The sequence below is a fragment of the Neopelma chrysocephalum genome, unplaced genomic scaffold (assembly GCF_003984885.1).
Source record: "Neopelma chrysocephalum unplaced genomic scaffold, ASM398488v2 Primary Assembly neopelma1_77, whole genome shotgun sequence".
Taxonomy (NCBI): Eukaryota; Metazoa; Chordata; class Aves; order Passeriformes; family Pipridae; genus Neopelma; species Neopelma chrysocephalum.
Genome location: NW_020897738.1, coordinates 330,453 through 357,856, shown reverse-complemented (window position 1 = coordinate 357,856; position 27,404 = coordinate 330,453). Strand labels below are relative to the sequence as shown.

At 44.0% G+C, this 27,404-nt stretch overlaps 1 protein-coding gene and 1 long non-coding RNA gene across 2 annotated transcripts in view; one reads left to right on the top strand and one right to left on the bottom strand.

The window, feature by feature from the left end:
* LOC113970552 overlaps window positions 1–27,404 on the bottom strand; it is a 65,005-nt gene that overhangs the window by 21,288 nt on the left and 16,313 nt on the right. The window lies entirely within an intron of this gene.
* HIC2 (HIC ZBTB transcriptional repressor 2) overlaps window positions 16,103–27,404 on the top strand; it is a 72,140-nt gene continuing 60,838 nt past the window's right edge. Inside the window, exon 1 of the mRNA XM_027689614.1 lies at window positions 16,103–16,418. The gene's annotated coding sequence lies outside the window, so the exon portion shown is untranslated. The remainder of the gene's footprint in view (window positions 16,419–27,404) is intronic.

The window sequence follows — 27,404 nt, the reverse complement described above, 5'->3', positions numbered from 1 at the left end:
TGTTGTGCTGTGTTGTGTCTGCTGTGCTGTGTCTGTGCAGTGCTGTGCTGTGCTTCTGTGCTGCTGTGCTGTGTGTGCTGTGTTTTTCCATGTCGTGCTGCTGTGCTGTGCTGCCCTATTGCACTGCTGCACTGGCAGACTACTCTGCACTGGGGCCTGGGAGCAGCCTGGAAGCTCCTGCCATCATTTTTCAGGCCCCCATGCTATCCTGCATCCTTCCATACCACTCTGCTTCTCTCCCTTTTGACAGCTTTTCCCAAGTCCCTATTTTACGGCTTGCCAACTCCTTTGCTGCATACCTACATGCAGGTTCCTCTCTTATATCTCACTTTATCCAGTTAATTGTGTTTGTATTCTCCACGGGGCTCTTGGCAGTTACAGCACACCACGGGGTAACTGATTCACCACCGTGTTTTCAGAAACCCACCTCACCATCCCCATGTAAAACTGAAAACAAGCCATAAATGAGAAGACAGCAGTTTGCAGGAACGCTCACGATGAAAAGATAAACAAGGTCCTGTACAGAAGAACCGTGCCTGGGCTTGCATCCAAACACAGTGTGCTACAGCTTTAATAGAAAGGGATGGTCCTAAGATGCATTTCATTCTCACTGCATGCACTCTGCTAGTGAATGCTCTGATCACCAGACATTAACTGTGCTGTGCACAGATCCTGCAGGAACCTGCTGATGGAATAGATCCTCTTCCCACACTTAAAGTACACCAGTGTGCCAGTTTTTGCGTGTCAAGCAGACGGAGCACAGCCATGTGTGTTTCTAAAGCAGCAATGGCCATTCCATGAGGTTCAGTTCCAGCAGGTGGTACTTGGGGTGTACACAATTCCTGAGAAATTGCATCTAATTTCAATTCTTTAAAATATTCCTTCAGGTCCAGTGTGGTCCCTAGTGAATATGTACCTGATGGATTGATGGAACACCGTCCAAGTGACTCCCATTTTATTGCTGCTGTCAGATCAAACCCAAAATGGTGTCGTGCTGCATCCCTTTCCCTCACACACCAACACTGCCACTTACTTGCCTACACTTGCAGAATGAAACTCTTTTATGAAGAAGTAATTTTTCCAAGTGCAAAGCTGGTGTGAACAGAGGATATGCGTGGCCAAGATCTGCACAGTTCACAAACTAAACTGGGAATTTCAGGGCCCAGTTCTTTATTGTTCTTTTCATACCCTTGCTTTGGCTGAAAGATACCAGTCACCTGAATTGGTAACTCCGATCCCTCTCTGTCTGCAGATGTAAACAGAAACACAAGTCACTTACCTGCAAGGAAGAGTCAGTCCCTAATTTTTCCACACTATAAACTGTATTGTCCCACATGGAAAGTGCTGCAAAAGCTCAATTGCTTTAGACAACTCGCAGCTTAAGAGACTTTCTAGTACATGTTATGCCTGATTTCCCAAATGGTTACACCACTCCCCACCCGTGTATCTCCAGTGACTTTGGTGAGACCTGCCAACTTGGTGTTCTGCTCAGGACTCTGTGCAGCAAGAGACTCACTGTTTCTTCAGTGCTTCATCACTTGTGTCATACAACTTCTTTTTGAGTTACTTTTTCAAGGAATTGTGAAAAGAGCATTTAAAAAACACTGCCAGTGTCCTCTACCGCTATTAATACATGAAAAATAATTTTCTGAGTCTCCCGGTTGTTAAGCTTAGTTCTGGTCTAGCAGGTACCCCAGCCTGGTCACCAGCTTATCTTGCTCCTGTATCCAAGTTCCTGAGCTGCTGGATACTAAAAGGATACAATGAAGCCCCTCTTTTGTCCTTAAGTGGCACCTGCACACCTAGTTCTTGGCTGTCATGCTAAGATCAAAGAAAATCAGAAGACACCAGAAAAAAAATTAAGTAGATCAACACCGTTAGGGTGATGGCTTGTTTGCCAGAGCAACATCAAGACATACAACACACACCTCAGTGTGTTGTGCTCCAGTTTCAAGAAGATTCATTGCCATGGCCGTTGAGGCTCTGTGCAGAAATGGGTGTGAGATACCAGGTACCTTCATACAAGGTGGGTTTATATATTAAACATTGAAATGTTCAGTTTGGAAGTGACCAGATATTTTCATTCCACAGATTTTGAGTCGCTTTATGAAATGACACAAAAACCACCAAGGACAGATGGCACCTTCTCTTTCTGGCAGCATCAGCAGGTTGAACAAGGATTAAGCAGGTAAGGTTAAGTGAAACACAGGCTCCATGGCTGCCACTCTTAGAGCTCCCCCACTAGAACTGATTTCAACAGAATTATGAGTCTTTCTGAACAAGACACAGCCCCATCCCGTCCCCTCCATGCCCACCCTCTCCTCAGGCCTGCAGCTCATTAGTGGAGCAGCTTGGGATGCCTGCACTGTCACTCTGCATTTGGCACCCTGTAACTAAAAAATGTCCTTTCTCAGCTCTGTCAACCCAGTGCCCAGTGAGCAAGACAGTCATGAAAATGAGTTCTTTTGGAAACACAGTGTGGGGATGAGAGAAGGCAGGAAATTAATGAGTGGTGAGCACTGAGTGCAGGTGGGGAAAGAGGATGTTTACAGGTAGGATCCTACAACCCTGTAAATCAAGTTCTCTGTCCAACTTGCTCCTGTAACTGTGCATTTAGGGTTGAGCACTGATGTGTAAGAATGAGCACAAGCTCTGCAGGACAAGGCTGCAAATCCTGAGCTTCTGTGCAATGGCTCTAACCCTGCATTTGAGATTATCATCAAATAACCATATTTTAATGAGGGAGAAGAACATGCTAATGTTTTTCTTCTGCTATTCTGTATGGCTGCAAATTAAAGGAACACCAGGGAAGCAAGAATTACAGCCCTGTGTTTTAGGGATGGTGCACACTTGCTTAATATACAGCTTGAGCGCTGTGTCATAGCCACTTCATTTGTATGATGTGCTTTGTAGCCCATGGCTCATAACAAAAAAATAGATGGATTGCTTTTGTCGTTGTGGCACCAAACTGGTGAGAGAAATACTAATGTGTTTGGCATTTTAGAGTGATTATTCATCAGGAAATTATGGCACTTTCGTTTTATCTTAGCGCATTTCCCAGAACTATACAGAGGAAAGCTGCTAAATACCAACTGACACTCTCATATTTTTAAAAAGAATTTCAAGAAAGTAAAAATAATGCTAACAAGAGTTGCTAGGTACAATTCTGGAACATAACTAATGTAAATTTGTTTTCTGTTATGAATGAAGTATTTGGTTCTCTAAATTCTGACCCCCATTTCACCAGGTCTACAGTTGATATTCTGGGATACATTTTAGAATCTTCCAACAAAAACTGCTTAGAGTTTGGCAAATCCTGACAATTAGCTAAATTCTTGTATTTCAACTAAGACCTGCCTTCCATGAGCTGAGTCTGCAGAACTCAGCTCTGCACACCTCAGGCACTGTAGTACTTCACTGTCAGGACTGTCAGTAGCTTGCAGAGCTCTTAAAAAACGGATTCCACCTTGAAGCAAAATTTCTGGTGACTAGTAACTAGTCACCATCACATGGTGATGGTACCTTGTCTGACTCCTAGGCTGACTGCTTGCAGGGCTGCAAGCAGGTAAAACATAGCATTAATTTCTGTGAAGTTTATTTCTGTGGCCAGGATAAGACAAGGGAAAGAGGTTTCAGGTTTGGGCAGCTGAACAAAACTTCCCCATAGATACTTGGAATTGTTTTCAAGAAAAATATTCTTATTATCCAGAAATAGCTGGCTGTCATCTGTGACACTAAACGTTTGAACAAGTGGATTTTCACCCTGAGAAGAATGATTTAGCACTTTCTTACTTTCTGGGAAAGTTTTTTAGCAAAGCCAGCAGACTCAGGCTGAGTACTGGCATGATGGATCTTTTTAGAAATAAATGTTAAAAGAACCTGTGTTCTGCAAGTCCAACCCTTATACAGGGAAACAAGGACAGCAATGTGTGAGCGCTGCCCATGGTGTAGTGTGGTTTTGTACCTCACGTTGGCGGAAAAAACAAGTCGACAGCGGCACAATTTGTAAAGCAATTACTGCTCCTGGAATTGATAGTCTGGCACTGCTAACGGGGGTCTAACGGAATCAGGTGTTTGATGGCAGCACTGGCCAAACAAGGACAGACAGCAAATTAAGTGCTGTCCTGAACAGCAAAGAAAATATTACATTTCTTGCTCTAAATTAGCAACACTGAAGTTTTGATTTAGACTTCAAAGGCTTACATAGAGACCAAAGCAGTGTGTTGCTCTGTGGTCAGTTTACATTAAAAAAAAAGTAACAATGCTAGATTGAAAAGAAAACAAAAAGTCACAGAATTTGCTCTTGCATGGAAAAGACCACAAACTCCAGGAGCATTTGCCACTGTGCCATGTGACCGACCTTCCCCTGCCTGTGGATGGTGGATTATCATCAAAGCTATTTGGGCACATGCACATGACCTCACAAAAATGTGCAACTAGCAAAAATATACTTTTTCTCAAGCCTTAAAAGGGGACAAAAATTTTCATAAAAGAGAGCTAAGCCTTGCTCTTGTGCTAGTGATTGGATTAGGTAATGACTAATTAGATGAGGTCACCACTTTCTATGTCATATATATACGGTATTTATGGAGAATTTGGTCATTCTAATTAACAGAGTAGAAATAGTTTCTTGACAAACTTCATTTTCCTGAAACTAAGAGCCTTGAATTTGTTCCACTTTTGATCTTTCTTCGGTGGCTATGTTTGCTTTACATTAAAATAACTTCTAACATTCCCATTAAGGATAATCCCTCCAGCACCCACAGTATGACATTTCTATATTAATCTTTTAAGCATTTTAGAAAAGCAAGGTTTCATGTTTTAATAATCACAGTGTTTTTCTCCGAGGAGTTGTAAAAATTTATGGGGCCTTTCTATCCTATTTGACTTCTACATCTTTAGAGTTTGGTGCTAATGGCCCATTCAGCCTGCTTACTCTTTGACTCCTTTTTTATTTCTTTTTCATCTTCTTACAAAAGAAAAATTGCTTCCGTGCCTTACGCTGTTGCAGATGCTATTCAAGTGGCAAGTAATTTCAATCCAACTGGATGAAAAAAAATCCAGTTCACCCTCATCTCAGAATCACTTGGGGGTCTCCACTGTAGACATGCATACAAACCCTTTATTTCTTAATTAAAAACAAAATATAGCCACTTGTTTAAAGCAGGAAAAGCAGCAACAGCAATGTACATACACACATTTTTAACAGTTTATCAGCCCATCTTAAGAAAGTACTTTTCCTGCTTTAATATTTTATCCCATTCTTGGTTTTTAATAGAAAAATAAAAGAAATAGATGAACTATATTCATTATAATGTTAAGATGGCCATAAAAAGGGCTCTCCAGTGCCACTGCATTTTGTCCCATACTATCACACTTCGTTCTATGCAGAGCCAGGCAAGACACTGCAACGAATAAAAATCCAGCCGTGCAATCACAGTAACAAAACAAGAACATTTCTTGCTCTGTCACCAAGACCTCTCTCACTGCTCATGCTTCCACTTTCTGAAAGCCAAAAAGTCACAGCCCTTTTGGACAAAGTGGAGAGAAAACCGCCCTAAGTCAAGATTGCCTTTGGTGATTTCCATTGCTGAAATCCCTGCAGAAGAGGAGATATAGTGTCCCAATTAGGCAAGCCTCAAAGCATTTGTGGTTACAGAGAACAAAACCAATATTCTCTGTTCCAGTGCAAGTGGAAGACACTTAGTTAGATCAATTCTTGTAAGATATTTCACTCGATTGGCACAAACAGCATCACTGTCAGAAATAGGGCCTTGCCCCTTACTGAAGGCACCACCTGGCTGCCCTGTAGAGAACCAAAGGGATCAAAAAGGTTCACAGTGTCTTATAGAGTAGCAATAAGCTGTTTGCTGACACAGTCTGCTGTGGACCTGTAAAAGGAATGGGACAGAGAGGATAAAGAACAGAGCAGTCAGCAGTACTTCAGAATGTTTGATAATGAAGGAAACAGGAGTTTCAGGGGCTGGGAACACCCACCAAGGAAACTAGTAACTACAGAGGAGTGTGAAAATGTAGTTTCTATTGCATATTCAGGACTGTAATCAAAGAGATAAGTGCCAAAAGATCTGCTGCATCCAGAAATTGTCAGGATTGTCTTGCTACAGCTTCCTCAGTGATCTTATCCTAAGACAAGTGTTTCATAACAGATCGAATGATAGCTAGAATGCACATTTAAGAATAGACAAGGAAAAAATAATTTTTTTTTGTACCAGAAGACTCGATGCCCTGTTCAGAAACACAGTAAGTAAGGGCATGGTGGCAGCTCAATCACCACCAGCAGTGCCCCCGGCAGTCCGCAGGCAGATGGGTCTCCCCTCCCCACAGCTCTGTGATTTACTGCACGCACACAAAGCCACAGCAACACGAGTGCCTCCTGTATGATTTACAGAGGCGTGGGTTGCTCATCTAAGCAGAGGAGTGGGATGCAGAAATGCTTGTGTTCTAACCAGTTTCTGACATGGAATACTGTGGCCCAAGGCATGACAGGTTGTTTTTCAGCCGCTGTGCAAGTTCCCAGTTCTCAAAGCAGATCCTGAGCCTTTTTCGATGTGCTGCTGAAGGCTCCAAGAGAATGGGGAGAGCTTGCAGAATTCCCCGTCTGTTCCACTCCAGTCCCTTTCCTTCTGTGTATCCAGCTCTCCGCTCATTCAGCCTGAAGAGTGAGTACTGTCCAGCCACTTGGGATGCATGAAGGTGCAATGATTTACTCCAGGAGCCTCTGGGGTAGCCTATGCAGCAGATGTGTTTGTGCTGGATGCAAAGGGCAATGGTGTTGTAGTTCATCTCTTTCACAGCCACCTACTTCTGGTCCTTCATGATTCCAGAATTTTCATTTGGTCTCTGGTTGTCTGATCATTTGGAACAAATCTTTGCCACTTTGTTTCTCTATTTGTACATTTACAAGTGTAAAATTTCTTGTATCCTTCTCCAGTGTTTGTAAAGCCACTGAAATATGTAGCTTCCTAAATGCTACATTTTTACTGAGAAGCTAAAGATACTTTTCAGCAAATAGTGTTGATGATAGCTATTGTTTTGCTCTCTACATCAAGTTTGATGTTTAGTACATATTTTAGATAAGTAGACTATTACCTGGAAATATGTCACACAGTTTGCAAATTTATACTAAGGAGCGGGACCAGCATCACAGCTTAGGACATCAAATTTGTCTCCAGAAGTTGAAAATATTTTGCCTTGATTCAGCTCAGAGTCCTGTGAGGGACACCCTTACCCTGTGGACACCACATGGGTGGTACAAGATGGCCACTGTGACGACTTTGGTGTTCCCAGTCGATATCTGCAGTTGCCTGACCCTGCACCATCCTGTCCCATCCTTGGTTAGAGCAGGCTAAAAGCTGCTGTAAATGGCACGCTGGCCCAGGGGCAATAGAAGAACACCATGATTTTCACCTTTTTCTGGGTTTCTAGTGTGTTGCTTTTTATTTGCATTGTCCTTAAGCTAAAATGAGAACACTGCCAGAGATTTGTGCCTTCAGAGAAACAGAAGGAAAAAACCAATGCAAGTATTAAAAAGAGGAAGGAGCAGCAGAGGGGCCTCGTTCCCATGCACAACCCCTGAACTGGTACTAGAGATCTGCAAGAAAGCGTCACTCAGCCCTCAGTGCTGATACAGACAACAATGAAACTAAATCGCCCAAAACATTCATAACCAGTCCTCTGTCTGCCCCTGAAAAAAACCCAATCTCTTGTTCTTTGTCCTCTGAACTATAGTCACCTTGCATTACACGGTACAAAATGACTGGCCAGGCTTTCCATTGCCGCTGGCACTAATCACAGAAGATGAATATGAACTGACCAATGGTGTGTTTATAACCTTGTTTAACAATGTCAGGCACTGGGCTGGAGTCTCTCTCCCTTTCACCCATATCATTCCAGTGGCTCCAGCATAGTAATTTCAGGTTTACACCAGCACCAGTGAAGTCAGACTCAAACAGAAAGGTGCTTTTAGGACAGAAAAATCCAACCCCATTTTTGAAAAGTAAACAGAATGAGAAGTATCAGAACCCAGTGAATTTCTTTGCTTTGCAGCTCAGGTGCACCCAAAAGCCACTTTCCATGAAAGCAGCACAGTGTATGATAGAGTGAGAGGGTCTGGCCTCTGAAGCAGATCCCCTGCCAGCATAAGGCAAAACATGTTTCACCCCCATGTATTTTCATTAACTCTTGAAAAATCACAGTAAATAAAGTCCACGTAGGTACCAAACAAGAAATGTATCTCTGGCGGTAGACAAACTTTTATCTTGGATCACCAGTGCCCTGCTGGCACTGGAACATATTTATTTTTTATCATTCAGTGACCTTTGATACCAGTAACTACAGAGGCTGCCAAGCTGCCCACGGGCTCTTCCATGCCAGTCTTTATCTGCTTTGTATTCCGGGCAGTCTGAAATTGGACTCTGCCTGTTTGGGTAGAGGCAGGCAGGGGAGGTGCCCTGAGCACGTGCATGTATGTTGTGTATGTGCCTGTGTGTGTGACACTGATTCTGAGGTCACTGATACTCAGTTAACACACCTATGTAAGTGTGCAGGTAATCAAGGGCACTGTAGTTTCTTTCTCGTATTCAATATAAAAAGTGGTATTTGCATGGCTGTTAGCTTTAAAGGGCAGCCTTCAGCTAGGCTACAACATATCCAGTATTCTGGTGTCTACTTTGGATGGAAAAGAGCCTTTTTGTTGTCCTTGTATCTTGTATCTCCTCTACCACATTCATCAAAAACACTGCTGCGACCTGGACAAAACCAGAGTACTCCCTTGATTTGTACTTTACCCTGGGCAGTGCCAGCTTTGGGGAGTTTGCATAGCCCAGTTGCTCTAATACAGTTCCATTTTTTTCAGCTAATTCCCAGCTGGAAAAGCACATGTCACCCTGATCTAACTGTCCTGGCAACGACAGGACATGGCTCATATTCACCTAAGTGTAACTCACTGAGAAAATGTCAAGTTAGGGAGGGAAGAAAATGTGGCTTTTAGTTGGACCTCCACCGACTAAATCAAGCTAAAATTACATATGGCCTTTGTCTAAGTGCCACTGCTTGAGCAGCAATCTCATTATGTGTGGTAACTTGTAAGCTTAAAAGCATTCAGCTAAAACCAATCCTTCTGCTGTCCCCTGGTCACCAACTGGCAACAAAGCTCCACATTGACACCAATCTGGCAACCTGTAGAGTTTGCCCTCTATTACATTTTGCTTCTCTAAGCACAGCTATTATTGGAACTGCTTACTTGACCATATTGCATGCTTTACCTCCATCTGACAATAATTCATTCTTCCAGCTTGCAACATTAATTACTTATGCATACTATACACACTGCCACCTCAAGTACATATACATGAAGAAAGCAAAAAGATTTTATGTACAGCTGAATGTGGTGGGTTTTTTCCTATCATTTTTGCCTAATGTGAGGACAAGAAGAGATTTTTAGATCATCTGTAACTTGAAAGTCACCACCAGAAATACTCAGAAATGCAGCATATTAACAAATACAGTCTGGCTCTGTAGGTTATGAAAGACAATACAAAATACAGCTCAGTTTCTCTATGCTGCCCAATAACAAATAGAAGCAAATCTTCACTTCAATATGTATTTATGGATGGATGTGTGTGTACACACACATATATGTACTTCCATGTAAACAAAAAGCCAAAATAAAAACGGGACCAAGAAAAAGCTGGTCAAAAACATACACAAGTTTTTGATGAGTAATACTTTCCTAACTCTAAAATCAGAAACGTAAGACTGGAGGACATCCTGGCACTTCAGAAATTCCCTCCACTGCCTGCAAGGTGCATCCCTCACACCCCTGGGTCAGCATCTGTCTAAAAAGCTGCAGTTTTCAGCTCTCTGCTCTTGTTGGAAAACTCATGTCTCTTAGGATCACACTGGATGTCCTGGCAGACTTATACCTGTCCTAACACCTGTGGTGAGATCCTGTACAACAGCCATAATGGTCCAGCAGTGCCTTGTGTAATATCAGCAGTGCCTTCCTATTGCTGCTGGAAGAATCTTGTCTAGGATCACATTTGTCATTTCTGTCACTGCCTCAGGTACTGATGGTTCACAGTCACTCATTGACTAACTAACGTGGACATTTGTTTTCTATTTTTTCTGTTGATATAGTCAGTTTTATTCCTTAAAGAGAACCTACTTTCCTTCATCCTTCTGCACAGAGATGCACAATTTTCAATGGTTAGTGGTGAAGTGCATCCAAATATGTGTTTGCTTTTGTATGGAATTACATCCCATTTCCATTGCTTTCACTGTCTTCCAGCTCACCAGCTGCAATACTCTGATGCTGTTAATGATGGTGCCTCTTGACTGTTTCATCAGAACATTTCGTTATTACTCTCCAGCTTAAATGACAAGAGATCATTAGAGTGAATATTAAACAAGTTCAGTCTTGAATCACTGGAAATCTCTATCCCAATAGAAATCTACTGGCATCTCTCCTTCAGACAATTCCTCATGCATTTTACTGCTCTTGTACTAATCCCCATCTTCTCCATCTTAATGAATAACTTCCCATGTGGCATCATATCAAATGCTTGACTAAAATCCATACAGATTAGATCTACTACATTTCCCCTTGCTTAGAAAATCAGTTATCTCTGCAAAGATATAGTCCAGGATACTCGGCAAAATCAGTGTTGTGGTTGCATTTTATCCTGTTTATCTTGTCTTTTGCTCTCTCTTTTTTTTTTTTCCTGGTTAAATATATTTTCTTTCAAAACTCTTCTGAAAGTCTGAGACTGTCTCAAAATCAATGAGTTCAGTGGCTACTGAGATAACTTTCCAATAATTTTTAAAATAAAGGTATTATATCTACTATTTCCAAATCATGCAAGAACAACCTCCAAATAAAAAACTTATTTCAAATGGTTGCTATCATTGTGGTACTTGTTCCTTTGGAATTCTAGGATGAAAATTACCTGGTCTCCCATGCTTGAAAATGTTAAGCTTTTTTTTTTTTTTTTAATTTGCTTTCACTTTTATTGTGATAATTTCCATTTCCTTCCCAACTAATCATGCTGGTTTTGCTCCTTTCTTCAACTCCATTGTTTCTCTTAAAGCTATGGCAAAGCTTTCATTTAGATTTTGGGTACAAAAGTATTTTTAATCTTTTCCTTGTCCACACAATTCATAGTAGCACCAGTTCTTTTCTTGTTCCCTGTTTATTTAAATGGCCGAAGAAATGTTTCATTTTTGATTTCATTTCCTTCTGACATCTATTTGGGAGTTATTTTCAGCAAATCTCTCTCTATTCTGAGCACACATAGGTAGTGGGTTTGTTAATCACTTGCTTTCCTTACTTTTATTGCTCTCCCACAGCCCATTGCAATGATGCCATTGCACAGACTATATTAACCAACAGGGTAGACATAGTTAAATACAGATGTTTTGTAGACAGGTACAGAGTAAACATATTTGCAATGAAATTCACAGGCCAACAGAAATCAAAGATCTTGTTATAATGGAAGCAATGTTTTTATATGATTTAGAGTCACAAACCCCGTTGCCTCAGCCCTGCCTATGCCAGAATTTCTAGCAAAAAGCTTCAGCTTGTAGCAATAAAAATATTGTATGTTTTTTCTCTTCCAAGGAAATGAAAACTTTCTATCAGAAAGAACACAACAGAAGCAGAGTGGACAAAATAGTACCTTGTACAAGCACTAAACTACTAACCTAATTTTTGAAACTGTTACCTTCTGTTGTGTTTTGTTTTTTTTTTAATTGGGTTCTAACCCCATTATTTTGAACAGAACCCTCACAAGGCAAACCAATGCAGAGCTGAGGGAACCTGTGACCAGGCACAGCATAAAACTAGCTCTGAATTGGATACCTTTGTGGCTATTTTTGATACTAAGGATTCAAATTACATTTACAGTTTCTGATTTTCCTTGATTATGTATGAGTCTCTTAAACTATTTTCATTTCCTTTTCAGCTGTGGAAAAATTACTTGTAGAATTTGTGCAGTACCAAGTTTTGAATTGGTAATACCAGGAACAGATATGAGAAATTCAGGTATCATTACACAGAGGTCAAAATGTAACGTTCTGTGTGTCCATCTGCCAGTCAAAAGACCAGAAGTAGCAACGGGGGAACCAACTAATCCAGCACATAATGAAGGAGCTTTACTGAGGATGTGTATTCACACATAGCACATCTGCAGCTAAGAGAGAAAAGATTTTCCAAACCCATTTTAGCATAAAATTGGAGTGTCCTCCATGGACACCTGTGAGTCTTTTGGAAAAAACCTTCCAGACACGTAAGTCTGACTGTCGAGGGATATTTCTGTTGGGAGGGACAGTGAAATAACTTCTTTATTTCATGAGTTATCACCAGCTGTTCCAGTACCATTCAAGCACAGTTTCCGGGGTCACTACAATGCTTCAGATGGTGCCTGTTTCAGTTCCAGACCAATGTTCTGGCCCTCAGCATTTTTTGTGGCACTGTCAGAACTACACCACTGCAGAGACAATGACTGCAAGCCTCTGTTAAGAAATTTATTTTTTTGTTGTTTATTTTTAGAGCTAAATCGTTTTCTATTCTTGAGAGCAGGCTGGTTATCCCTCACTTTCACCTCTCTCTCAGACTTAAGCCCTAAACTGGTATTCTCTGCCTTGCATATTTTGCTCAGTTCCTTGAATTACAGTTTTTCTCTTTTTTTTTCAACTTTTCTGCCCAGCTTCACTCATCGGTTCCCTACTGTAAACAACTGTTTTGCCTGCTAGATGGCACTGGCCATCCACCAGCGCTGGGACTGAAGGCAGGTGGCACTGAAGAGCCGTAAGGGCACACGGCCACTCTTTGGTCCTTATTCTGTTTACTTTCTGCAATGGCATTTTCTTTGCTCAAATTACTTCACTCTGCACCCACAGCACTCGATTGCCACTATAATAATTCTACGTCTGTCCTCTTCTTGTTCTATGATGAGTATAAACTTGCTGTTAGAACTGCTACAAAGAGCTGGAGCTGCTTCTGAACCCATCAGTTTGTTGAAAATGACTGAGAACAATCGGAAGCCCTGAAATCCCTCTGGGTTTCAAGTCACTGACCTGAGTCTAAATATTTTACTAACAACAATTTATTTGTGGGGGGGATACAATTCATTAAACTTTACTGCTTGAAAGCAGCTTTACAGAGCTGTTTGTGAATAGATATTAAGGGCAAATATGTAAGGATGGTGTGAAATCTGCTTGTTCTGAATTCTTTGTATACTGTTAGGACAAAAATCTGTTGGTTGTAGCTACCTTGGACGTGTTACATTCAACAATAGTTTTGAACAGTATTTTATGTGTTGCATCAACACAGTGAGGAGGAAGTTGAAGCTTTCATTTGTGTCTGCAGAGCACAATCCACTGCTGCCATCCTCTCGGTGCTCCTTTCATTATAAGTGCTAAAAACCCCACAGTCAAACAAAATTAGAAAACAAAGTTAATGACAAGTATCAGGCTGGAAATAGAAGAGCCTATTTCTTTAAAGTATCCACAAGCCCAAACCATCCTTCAGAACACACTCACTGTGCCAGTGTCTGTAAGCAGAGTGCCACCATTACCCTCCTAGTCCAGTCTTTCACCTGAGAACGCTGCTCTCTGCACCTGAGCAACATGTTTGCTTTTCACACACATGGGCACGTTTCACCCCGTGCCAGATGTGCCCACAGTGGGTGTGATTTCTTGGAACTTGAGGGTGTACCCTCTGTTTGGATGGCAAGTTCCCTGGCTGTGGTTGCTTGGAGACATTACAGGTATCGTGGTATCTGCCTTGCGTGCCTGTAGATGTTTTCCAGGTAGGTGTGGCCATACTTCTCCTTGGCTCATCAGATTCCCCACAGATGTCCATGGTTCGAGTGACAGAGCCAGGTCTAACTTTCTCATTAATTCTTTTTCAACCTTATAATTATCACCCCTATATAAAGCTGGATGCAGTACTGCATCATACCATATCATTTCTAGGTGCCAGACAGCTAATGTACATCCTTTTTTTGGTCTTCTCACCACTGCAAATGTGTCTATCTCTCAGTTTCCTTAGGGATGCTGGGAACTGATCATCTCCAAACCTAGAGAAGATTCAAATACAAGTAAAGCTTTTTAGACTAAATCTTGGTGGCATTTTAGGATGTTTCTCCCCGTGTTCCCAACCTTCTTCCCTCCCTTCACTCTTAAAAGTTAACACCTGCCTAGCAAAGTTGGCAGACAGGCTGAAATGCTTGTGCCTCAAGCCATTCCTGTGAAAAACCTGGCACCTTTGTTCAAATGTCTGATGAAAGCGGGTTTGAACTAAGATGTTGGTCTGTGAACTGGCAGGGGCACACAGACTGTTGTGGGGTGGGAAGCTTCAGCGGAAGGAAGATGAGGGCAGATGGTGGCATTGTTGAGGTCTTGAGATGCCACATAAAGATTGACAAAAGCATGTCTTTCTAAACCCAAATGTCTAAACTTGCCTGAAAAAACTCTGTGATGCATTTTGTCCCTGTTTAGATAACATAGTGCAAGGACTTCTGTGTATTTGCCTTCCAATTCCTCTGGCACAGCATGAAGCAAATGGCTACCTACACCTCCCTGGCTATTTGCAAGGCCACTTAGCTTTAAAATACAGCTAAGGGCAGCACCACCAATCTTAAATTAACTTTCCTGGTGGGGGAAGAGTCTTGAATTGATCCTTATCTACTTCACTGGGTCTTGTGCTGACAGTCAGGTTTGCTGTTCTCACCACTGTTAAAGTGTTCTGCTCTTTATTGGGTGTACTGCGAACAAACCACCAGTCCAGACCTTTCTGATATGGCTGCTGTGATTTGCCTTATCTTTATTTGCTCCTCAAGCCACTTTGGTAAGGCTGAAGAAACCATCTCCTGCAAAAACTTTGAACTCTGGATGAGCAACTAGAAAATATCTTTATTATCAGGGACAGAGAGCTTAGGCTGCAGCTGGGATCCAGCTGAAGTGCATGCAAACTGCAGGGATCTGCACAGGAAGTGGCTGAGAGAGTCGCCGGTGTTGTGGCTATTAGGGAATTATTAGGCACGTGTTAAATGTAGGCTCAGCTTCACTAATGAATCACCTTGCTCAGGCTACAGAGAGTTTTGGTTATGGGTGGCTGTCAGGGTACAGAAGGAAAGAAAATATCATCTCACACTTGCAGCTAATACAGTGATTCTTACATGGGATAGTGGATTTAGTCCTGTGCATGATTACAATAAAAATGTTTATATGCATTGCTCCTGTTATTACAGATTAATTAGCTTCTGAAGGAAGAAAGTACTGCGAAGGTATAATTCAGATTTCTGCACAGTTGTACTTTGTGGCAACTGTCAGTAAGATTAAGATGATATCAATTTACTTAACATTTTACAAAATAATAGCTTGAGTCTGCAGGCTGGGCACATGTTTAGTGCAAGCATCCGAATAGCCCTTCTTGCTCAGTGTGATTACTGATGTGCTTCAAGTTAAGCATGCATGGAAATCTTGCAGGACCAGTGATGCAAAATACAAATAACTTTTCCCCCCGATACACTTCCAATACGTAAATAACTAAAAAAAATGCACAAAACAAAACTTCAGATTCTACGGATTTTGTGGGTGCAAGGGCCACATCTGTATCTGTGTCCTGGATGGTGCAAGATGCAGTGACAGTCCTTAACACATAGACAGGAGTGACAAAAAGCTAATATGCAAATAGTGCTACACATGAGGATGTTCCATAAATTTGTGTATAAGGCTAATTTCAAATTCCAACACATGTACAAGCTGTAATCTGTATTATTTCTCTTAACACACACTTGAGAGTTCATCAGTGATGGGAGAAATAATCTTAACAAATGCCTTTTTCATTGCTCAGAACCCGGGAGGGAGCAGCAGTATTTGGGTTGCCGGGAGCAGTGATCGGGCTCCAGGCTGGGTTTCGGGGTGTGGGTGGCAGGGAAGGGGGGGCTGCTCGGGGTGGGGGAAGCCCTGGTCCCTCGGTGGGAATTACCCCGCTCCCTGTCCCTTTCCCAGCCCCGTCGCGGCAACATTTATTGCAACAGCAGGAAATTGCTTATTACTAAACTAGCTGGCAAGGGAGCGGAGCCGATGCTGTTCCACACTGGCACAGCAATTGCTTAGCTGCTGCTTTCCCTGCCTATCCTTGTTCCGCTCTTTCTTCTTCTTCCCCCTCTTTCTCTCCTCTCTCCCTCTCTCTCTCCTCTTCTTTTTTCATTTTGGCTTCTATTCAAATGTGGGTCAGGGGTGAGCGGCTCCCAACGTCACAAGCTTGCAAGATGGCGCTGGGAGGAAGGCTGTGAGATGAGGAACAGGCTGGTATAAACCGAGAGGACAGGAGAGGGAGAGGAGGAGAGGGAAAGGGGAAGAAAAGCTGCTGCTCCAGATGCAATAAGAAGGTAACGCGGCGCGGGGCGCGGGCGCGGGTCCCGCGGGGCGGCCGGGCGCTGCCGGGCTCCGCGGTGCAGCCCAGCCCCGCTCCCCCGCTCTTTATTCGCAGCCCCGGTGCTTTGCCCATCTGCACGGGTCCGCTCGGGAGAGTCGCCGGGGTGGCGGGGGTATCCCCTTGTTCCCTGCCCTGCATCAGCCGTGCCCGGCACCGGCGGTACTTCCATTGAAAAAATCCCGAGATCGTTCCTGTCCCCGTGCCCCCCTCTCTCCGTGCCCCGGGCCCCCTGCCCTCGCTCTCCCGGCGCGCTGCCCCGTTGCTTTGGGGGCCGGGGCGTGCATCGCTGTGCCGGCCACCGTGCCTGTCTGGGGGTTGCAAATGCTGGTTATTTGGTTGAAGCGGCTGGAAACTTTCCCCCTCCTCCCGTGCCATTTGTGTGTGTGTGTGTGTGTGTGTGTGTGTGTGTGTGTGCGCGTGTGTGTGTGTGCACGGGTGTGCGCTGCCCCTTCCCCGGCGGCGGTGGGGTCGGGGCGGGGGGCCGCAGCTGCTGCCCGCCGGGGCCGGCCGGCGTGGGGCTGAGCGGCGGGGAGCGCAGGCAGCCCCGGAGCAGCCGCCCGCTCCCCATCCCCACTCGCCCCTGCAAGTGAGCCGTATTTTATTTTATTTTGTTTTTTCCCCGAAGGGAGAGAGCGGAGCCCCGGGGTGCCGGGGGGCGTGTTTGTGCCGGGGATCTGGCCGCATTGTGGAGGAGAGGGCAGGAAAGGGGCTCCCGGGACTTGCATCCCCTCCTTTTCGCCCGCGGTCCATCCGCCGGGCTGCGAGGCGACGAGCCAGGCCGGCATCCCCCAACCCCAGCGCCGGCCCCAACCCCACCGAGCACCCCCTGCCCTACCGGGACCGCGGTGAACTTTTGCCCTGGCTCCCCCCTTCCCCGCCGCCCCCCTCGGTCGCTCGGGATCGCGGAGGGAAAGACCCGCCGGCTCCGCTCGCTCTGCCCGTCGCTGCGGGTCTCTGGCTTTTGTTACGGCCCCATCTCGGACGCAATGGACGGAGCAGGATCGCGCACCCTCCCAGCCCCTGCCCGCCGGCTTTGTGCCCCGCAGGAAATGCGCGTTCCCCGGCCGCGCCGGCCAGCGCAGAGCTGTCCACCCCGTTTGAAAAAAAAAATAAAAAATTAAATTGTACGTCCAGGCTGGCAATATCGCTGCCGAGGCGCTCGGCATCGCAATTGAGGGAAGCGGGAGGGCTGGTGGCTGCCCGCGGCTGCCCGGTCCGGGTGCGCGGCGCCGCGGAGCCGGACCGGGCTCTGCATCCCCCGGCGCGCCGGTGCCGGTGCCAGCTCGGCGGCGGGGGGAGCCAGGCTTTTTGTGTTTTTTTTCTGGTTGCATTTAAAAGCAAAGCCAAGCCGGCGGGGGAGTGGGGGCGGGGGAGGCAGCGTGCCGGCCCCCTGCGCGGTGCGCGGCCCGGGGAGCCCCGCGGTGCCCGCAGCGCCCAGCCCGCGCCCGGCCCCTTCGATACGGGGCGAGAGCCGGCGGGGAAGTCAATTATTGACTTCTGCTTGGCCGGGTCCCAGGTGGAAGTGGGCACGGCGGCGGCGGGCGGCTCTCGGCGCGCCCCCCGTTATCGGGGCCACCAGCCGCGCTCCTCCCGGGGGATCCGCGCCCGCCGGACACCGCGCCCGGCCCCGCGGAGCGCGGATGTACACCCGGGGGCCGGGCACTCGAAACTTTCTGCTGCCAAGTCCGCAGCCTTGGAGAACTCGGGTGGCCTCGGCGCTTCCATTGGCGGGTAACTTGGCGTTAGTATCTGCGAGTGGGGCGGGGGTGTATACACCTTTACATAGAATTAATGAATTATATATGGAACCAAGTGTTTTAGCAGACGGTTACTGAAATCACCCAGGATGTTACTTTGCTGTTAGAATAAATCTGAGAGAACAGCCAGAAACCAGTTAAGAGCATCAGAATTACATTCTGCTAATGAACTGTCCTTTGACCAAAACTGGTTTAAATTTGTTGCGGAATGCTGTTTATATTTGAATGGCTCCCATGTTTTTCCACAAATTAAAGGGGAAAACAATATGCAATAGTCACTTTCATTGGAAAATGTCAGAACTATGAGCAGATGTTGCTGTGCCTGATAAATACAGTGTATAAACAACTAATATTTCAAGATGACTTATTACTATTTTTTATGACTCAGAACTATTGTAATATACTACAGTGGCTCTGGAGAGAAAGCTGTAAATGACTCCTTAGGATTTCACAGCAAATCTACATGGGGAAAATGACATATGGAAAGAAAATTGACTTATTTCCACAACTGCAAGTGGCCTCCTTTTTGCGCCTTTTCATTAGCAATCTAATCCTAAAAGCATTAGGAGCAATTATTTGCAGTGGTGCCTGACATTCTAGGTCTAATTATTTAAATCAGTTTAACTTTTGATGGTTGACCCATTAGGTCAAATCTGTGTGCCCTTTGTTATATTTATTAAAAAAAAAAAAAAGGAGGAGTGGGGGTGTCTTCAAACTTGCCACCTGCTACTGACATATCATTTTAGCTCTGGAGGAGATCAGCATTAAGAATAAGCAACCTCTTACATTTGTTACTTTCCATTCTAACATGGGAAAGGACACCCCCTGTAAGTGCCTTCCTTGTTCTCCAGTGTCTAAAATCCATTGCTTAATCACGACAGACTTGTGTGGCCACAGGATTGTAAGCAGGAGGAATGGGAGAATCCGAGGATATAGCAGGTTTTCCCTATGTCATGCTTCCTAATCTACGTGAAATGCAGATGAGACGCACGTACATAAAAGGGATGATTTTTCAGTGTTTGGTGGAAAAGCTTCTTCCAAGGATCCGGGAGAGCTCTAAATCTTTAATACATAAAGAAATAGCTCACGTTAGTATTCACATACGTTGCTGGGCGGAATGACTTATGGATGTGTAGATAGTAATAAGTATTGCAAGATGCTTGAAGCACTTGGTATCACGTGATGTGCTGTAGTGTCAGTGCTGAATTGTTTGGCAGAAGCCGATGTGTGACAAGGGGTGGGGGGAGAGAGGAGAGAAAGAGAAGGTGAGAGGCCTGATTCCAGGAGGGTACATGTTCAGTTTATTTTGTTTAGTTGTTTAAAATAACTAGAACACAACCTAATGCTAAGCAGTTTGGCTGTGTTATGGATTTTAAACTCTGTAAAACAGCCACCGCAGCCCAAAATTGGTGGTCACAGCATGAAATTTGAAGTTGTGAACAGCAGATCTTTCAATGAGAGTTCCCATTTTCCAGCATCTTTACAGTCCATATGAATTAAGAATTGTCAGACATAAACTGTATGTTGTTCATTCCTTTGACCTTGCAGAAAATAGTACGTGGCTATTCTTTGAGCTCCTGCTGCCTACTTTGATGATAGATGTAGGGAAATGGGATAATGTTTGAAAACCGAGGTGCATTTGCCTTCATATCAGAACTCCTGTTTGTGCTGACTGCAGCATTTGACCTCTCATCCAGCCTGATGAACATATCGTGGGTTGACAGGCAGAGGTATTGGTAGGATGGGGTTGTCATGTTTTCTCTACAGAAACCCAAGTTTCACATCCCCAAACCAAATCTGACTGATAAAGTGTACGAACGAAACTGCAGCTTCTGACAACAGCCAGGGAAGAACGTTGCCACAAAGCGGCATTTCAGTGCTGCAGCAAATGTGGTGTTGGAGTGGGAGAAAGCAAAATCACATTTGTGACATAGCCATTATATTGGCTGTATTGTGACAGGCGAAGCTCAATGGGAAGGGACCATTTCAGCATCAGCGGACATGCCTTCCCTGCTGGGCTTGGAGAAAAATTAACAGGGCTCAGCTGTGGGATTGCAACAACTGAGCGTTGACCCAACCGTAAGCAGGAGAATATATTTTTAAAAATAAAGATGACTTCTCCTTTGGTTTGGTGATGATCACGCCACCAGTGATTGAGCCACTAGGGCTGCTTAAATTGGTTTTTGTCTTGCTGTAGTATCAGGAGCAAGGACAATGCATTGCAATAGGGATTTCGCTCTGCTGTGCAGCAGCTCATTGGTGAAGAAACTGCATTGGTTCGCTCAGGTCTCTTTTAATCAGCAGTGACAGTGTGCTCACTTCTCCCAAAAGCAGCAGAAACAATGTTAAAAAGATGTTCCTGAGAGTCGTATTTTCTTGTTCAGTTAGCATCTCCAGGTTCCAACAGGATGCCAGTTTTAAGCTGGGTTTCTTTCCTTGAAGTGTACGTGTATTGTGCTAGCTGTCCAAACTTGTAAGTTACTCACGCTTCTTGTTTGTAATTCCTGGAAAGAAAATTCACCCTCCAGTGCTGGCTCCCACAAAACAAGGAAGAAATGAAACAGTGAGGTTAATCCTGAATTTTAAGCTGGTACAAAATGAGTTGTTACAATAGCTGTAAAGGAGAAGACTACAACATTGCAATAGCTGTACCTGCTGTAAATGACAGGTGGGAGAAATTTTGTTCTTTTTCATCTGTGTTTGGATGACGGCCCAGTGCTGGCCACAAACTGCAATCCAGGATTAATCCCCACATAGTGTTTTCTTTCTATATATCAGATTTCTCATTTTGTTAATAAGCACAGCCTAGCATGCACTTCAAGTCAGCTGTTCTGGAGTGGAAGCGACAGGGTTTTGCGTTATTGAAATGACGGCTCTCATGCTTTCCTGGAGCCCGTATTGTTTGACCAGGGCAGGGCGGAGGGTGATCCTTGTAATCACAAATCCTAAACAGGGATTCTGGTTACTGATTTTACTTAATGGAAAGGGCTGGGGAATGTACTTTATCCAGGATTACATCTGTATTATATCACATTTTCGGATGTGCACCATGGGGATTTGAAGGGGCTAAAAAGTGATCTTTTAAACTGAAAACCTCAAGCAGGCGTTCGGAAATGGACCTGATGTGGGAAGCTTCCTTCACTTGCTCTCTTGGTAACAGAAAAGACAAACTGCTGAGCTTGGCTGCAGAAAGTGTCAGAAGACACATGCACTGACAGCTAAGCTGGGAGAGGAAGGGTCTGAGCTTTCAGCTGGCAATAAGAATTGTTTAGAGAAGTGCAAGGAGTTAGTTTGTTGCTCAAAACTGTCATCAGGGAACTCTCACAATGAGAATAGCCCTGAAAACAGTGTGAACTTCTTGCTTCTGTTGCTGAATGTTCTGAGACATCTATGCAGGATCTAGGAACAACCCCCTCTTGATCTTCCAGCTGTAGATACTGGATGGAAAAACTTGCCAGTGTTGTCCTTGCCCAGGTTCTGGATGGGAGGTGGTAAGCATTTCATGTCAGTACACTGGCCTGAGGCATTCGCTGTCCTTCAGTCCCCTGGGTAAGGGAGAAGGGGATGGCTTTCCATAATATATCAGTTTGCTCTATCCACTCCCTTCCCCCACTGAACCAAACACTGTGCAAGATAAAATTGTCTTCAAATCAGTCTTTTGCCATGAGTTTAAAAAGGGATACATGATGGACTGACTGGGGAGAGGCCTCACGGTAAACAACCTGACTCTGCTCCTCATGTTGGGCTGGTCCCATTCATTCCTGGGCTGGTTTAAGATGACACGGGTGTACAGCAGATTCCTTCCCCTAAATGTGTGCTCATTTCTCGTTGTATAAAGAACCATTCAGTGAGTGGATTCAGTTTTCCAGGAGTCACATAAAGGCACTGCCATGTAGGACTGCTCTTACTGCATTCCCATCTGCTGTCAAGATGCCACCAGCCAGTTTGACAGTTTGGAAATCTTTCCTCTTGTTCGATAAGGAACAGAATAGAGTAATTTGCATTGCCAGTTTTAACTGAGAATTGAAATCAGCCGACAAGAAACCTTATTTTAAAGCTTGCTTGTTTGTCTATGTGGTAGTTACTCTCCAGCAGAAAGACTGGATTTCGCTGGTTTGTACCTATTAAAACATGTTGATGCACAACTAAAAATAACTTTAAAGTAAATTTGATGTTATTTTCTCTTAAGCAGGGTTTAACACATTCAGGCTATGATCTAACATGCAAATCAAAACCAAAAGTAATTTACTGTGTTTTTGTTTCTGAGGAGTGACTCAAACGACTTCTTATATAGCATTAAATTTAATGAAATACTAAACCTGAATATTTTGAAGTGTTAAATAAAAATATTTAGAAAATACTTTCTTATCAAAATACTTCCTGATGACCTCCTGAGGTCCCTTCCTATGTGACTTATTCTGTGATTTTTATTCAGCTCCAATTTAAATGCAAAGCAAAGGAAGTGTTCTTAGAGCAAAAGGGAACAGATTATTTTTTAGTTATGTTGCTCTTTTTTGAGTTTGGAACTAGCAGATACTAGTCTCTAACACCTAGTTTTGATTTGGAGGGCAGTAGGCTTTCCTGTCCTTCTGCCTCTCCTCAAATCTCAATTGCTTTCTGCAGTCTGAAAGAACTGGTTATTGAACTAAAACTGAAAAAACCAGCCTCTCTGTCCCTTTGCAAGAGGCTCCTGATGCAAAGGTTTAGTGAACTGCCCAGAGTGGATGAAACAAGAAAGTAGTGGCTTTCTCTGTTTAGGGACTGATTTTCCTCAAAACTTCACTAGCAAACACAAACAACTGAAGACTGACTTAAACAAGACCATTTAAAAGAAGGTTTGAAATTATGCCAGTGTATAGTGAGACTTAAACTTGTGCTGTTTTTATTTCCCCTACCCCTGGAAGGATGCTTTTTTATTCCTAGTTTCTGTTTACCTTTACAAAGTATCCAGAATGGTCCTCACATGGAACTTTTTGCTTAAACTTCTCAAGTCCTTGAAAAAACTCTTTGTTCTTTTCTAGGCAGTTCGAATGTTCTTTGGTAATGTGATATTAGTGACATGATTATGCCCAGTCTTCAAATTAAAACGTGGATGTCCTTCTAGGCAGAGAAAAGATCTACCAAGTTGTAGATGGCAGGGAATCCACTAAAAACTATAAATCTGTGTCCACATCTCTGAAGTGTACATATCCAGAACCATAGCACCAAAATGCTCAATAATGGGAATTTTGGCATGAGTGAGAGTCATAGTGTAATTCTTCAGATGTCAGCAGACTGGTGTTTGGCTGAGTGTGTTTTAAAAGTAATGTAAATTATGACTTGAAAAGTTTTACCCAGAAAACTTGGTTATAAGCACTTACTTTTATGAATTGGTGCAGTGGTTGAATGTTTGCCCACATTTAATTCTTCTGGGTAAGCTTGTGCTCTAAGGAACTCTGCTTCTATCCCTGATTTAATTTTTCCATGCAATGGTCATGAAGGAAATTAGGCAACTTCAGTTTTCTTCATCTTTAAAGTATGGAGAATACAATGTCCTTGGTTTGTCTTGTATATTTATCTTACAAATGCTCATCATATTTAAAAGTTTGCATAATGGGACCCTGACCTTAGCATCAGCCTGTAAATGCTGTCATCGTACACATAATTCTAATAAAGCTTCAAAATGGTAAAGTTGCCAAAGAATTATGCAAAACCCACAGTGGGGGAAGGAGGCTAGAGAAGATTGCTCTCCAGTCCTTCAGAAATGCTACATTTCTTAGTCTCCACTGTACTTTATCAAACAAGGCTTTCAAAAGTGTAATGAAAATTGAAACGTGCCGGCTATATAAAAATTATTCACTTTTTGCTACAGCATTGAAAGTATTAATGAAACTGTACTCCCCTGCAGTGAACACTGGGACTTTTTGGAAGGTCTGTTTTGCACTGAGTCTCTTCCTGGAAATAAAGAAATACCTCTAAATAATCCCTCTCAGGGTGTGCCGAGCAGCAGCTTGTATTTGTGTCTTCCCTCCCCGGGTTGTGTGGTGCAATGCCAGTGCTCAGCGTGACGCAACAGTCTTGGAAATTCTTGGAAAAGCACTTCCGTTTGCTCTAGGTAAAAATTGTGTTGGCAGCAAAACTGACTCTGCTGTTTACAAGCTGGCAGCATTCTGAAATGAGCTCCAAGAAAAGCAGTTTAATGTATGCGGTTCTGCGTATCCATCCAAGATGCAGAGGTGTTTGAGACTGTTGGCCTGTTATTATGGGTGGTGCCTTGGAGAAGGAATGTCTTGAGTATTTCCCCAAGTGTGGACCTCTTTTCAGTAGCTGCAGTCAGCTGGCTTATTCCAGTCAGGCTGGGTCTCCCAGTTTCTGGTTGCTACTTGTAAGTGATGGGTTTAATTGCTGAATTGATATTCCTCAGCTCCTGAGCGAGGGAAAGAGTGTGGACAGAGGACCATCAGCTTCATTCTGACAGTCTCTATTTTAGTGCCTAAAACAAAGAGTTGAGTATGAGAATTTGCTTGCCACTGATTTATTGTTTGAATCTGGAAAAATCATTTAATCTGTCTGTACCTCTCTACCTCTGCCTGTGTAAGGCCATGATATTTTGAAGATGGGCTGAATTTCCATTAGCATTTAATGAACAGTAAATAACAGCAGTAGTTCCCATTGTATAATATTTCACCCTGTTAATCGTGCAGGAGGATTTGAAGCTGAATGCTGTACTAATAATTCAATGTCTTTGTAAGTGGAACCAAAAGCAGAGAAAACTAGTAGATTTGATAGAGCTGTAGTACTGGAAATCGTGCAGTTATTTAAAAGCTGCATAGAGGTGTAACTAGCAACAAGGATAGTCATGGAAGAAAAAATATTTTAAGGGTCCTGCTGGAACAGTGATCACTGGAGTATGGAATTAAAATATCTGCCTATCCAGAAAAGAGATCCCTTCCAGCCAAAGATCTCAAGATGCTTTCATAATTAGTAATCGGTGACTTACAGCTCTGTCTCTGGCATCTTCATGTAACCTTTTTGGAGGTGTTTATTTGACTTGCTGATAGCTGCCCATGGGTTCTTCCCTAACAGAACAGAAGCCGTGGCCACAGCCCGACGAACCAGCTTCCTCTTCCAGTATATACAAATAACTGGTGAAGCACTTCAGCTTCTCTTTTTCACTTGTAGGAAATAAAATCGCCCTCTCCCTTCCAAATTTTGAGAGTTCATATGAACAGGGACTTGGGCTACATGACACCAGCTGTACCATTTCAAAAGACTTATCAGTAGTTATCTTCTAATGCCCAGAGCATCTAATACCATACGCCAGAGGCCTGGGATGTGCCCCATCCAGTAACTGGTTGGACAAGAAAGGGGGAAAGGAGTCTAGGTGAGTCCAAGCAAGTTTCTCTGTGCATCTACTGCCATTATTCAGAACATTTGCCTATTTGTGCTTGCTTCCTCTGTGGTTACACATGGACTCATGCTACCTCTGTGTTTATCTAAAACAGCTTGGGTTGTACCTTCACCAAAACCTCAAAAACCCAAAGCACCCTCCCTAAACCTTCCTGGAGCAAAAGCAAAGCACATCCCCTTCTGAGGTGGAGGGGAAGCTTCTTCATTACAATGGCTTTGACCATCAAAAGTGATGAGTGGGAGGGTATCTGACAGCATTAGTGCTGTAGATTGACTGGCTGGGGTCACGTTTTTGTAAGTGAGAAGGTAGCAGCTGTCCTTTGAGGCATGCAGGACGCAGCATTTCAGGGGAACTTGCAGATTTTTTTTCCATCAGAACTGCTCCATGCTGTGCCATGCTGCTGTCCCACCCCTCCTCTTCTGTGCCTTGGGAGGGGGGATGGGGCTGGGTGCCCATCAGGAATGCTGCTGATGGCATGGGGAAAGCAAGTCTGCCTCTGCTAAACTTACACATTACTGGAGACTAACCAGTCAAGTTTGCTGCTTGAAATTTGTTTTAAGTTCCCAGTTTTTAAATCTTCAGGGAAGGAAGGATGGCAGCATCTCAAGTGAAGTCAGTGTAATGCCAGGATGTGGGATTTCTGTAATTCAGTGCCTGTCATACTGTTTTTTAAGAAAATACTTGAAATTAAAGAAGTGGAGAAGTAGTATGAACATGGTGGTTTTGCAGTAAAATTAAAAAAATGAACAGTGCAAACTGGTTGTTGGTTAGACCAGAGTCTTCAGGGAAAACTGTCTTTAATAGATGTCATTGTAAGGGTAATGCTGCACTTGGCACCAAAAATTAGATTTAATGCTATAAATGGAGATAAAGCACATTGCAGCAGACAATATACTCCCAGCCCATGTCCCTGGCTAAAGAGCTTGCAATGCAAGGCACAAATAGGTGCCGTATAGATAACTGGCTGGGGGGGTCAGATTCTGCAAATGCTTACTCAGGCACTTTGCTTGAACCCGGTGTGACTGCTCGAGTAAGAACTTGCACAATCCAGCCCTAGGAGTGGGGCTGGAGCCTTAGAGCTGTTGGGTAAAACAGAACTGCTTGGGGGGTTTATTTATCTTCCAAGTGCCTGGTGAGGTGGGCTTTAAGTAGAAGCTCGCTTCCGACCCTGACTTGCACACCTGTTTATTTGCTGTAATCACGTGCAACCTAAAATTGCAAAACTCCTGTGGATACCCTAATGATGCCTTTGTAAAGTTTCCCTAGCAAAAATTCAACTGGATTTTAAAAGCACATGCTTCTTTCAAAACTCTCAGCTCCTGCCAGCCTGGTGGGCTGAGAACATTTCGGAAAAGGTCAGAGGGCCACATCGAATGCTGTGGGTCCAATTTCCCAGGCTGATTTGTTGCCTGAACTCTTTGAAGGGAGCAGAGCACCTGCAAATCCCCTTCTGGGGATTCCCTTAAAATGTGGGGAAGCCTCCAACAGGTGTGTAGAGCTGGCATGGCCTTGGCCCAAGGTGGGGAGAGGTGTGGCTGGGACGCGTCTGAACCTGCACTTGGGCTGGAGCAGGGAATCAAAGGGGCTGGAAGTGGTAGCTGTTCTCAGCTCCTCTTGCTCCCCTGAGCGCAGGGAAGGGATGCTAACCTTCACCAGATGAATTCAGTAGGCTGTTCTCCGTGTTTCTGCAGCCTGGCAGGAGGTAGCAGTGGGCAAGGGAGTTGCAGCTGCTTGTCCCCCCCTCCGAGAGGCAGCGGGTTGGCTGCCGGGGCAGATGCTGACTAATTGTATC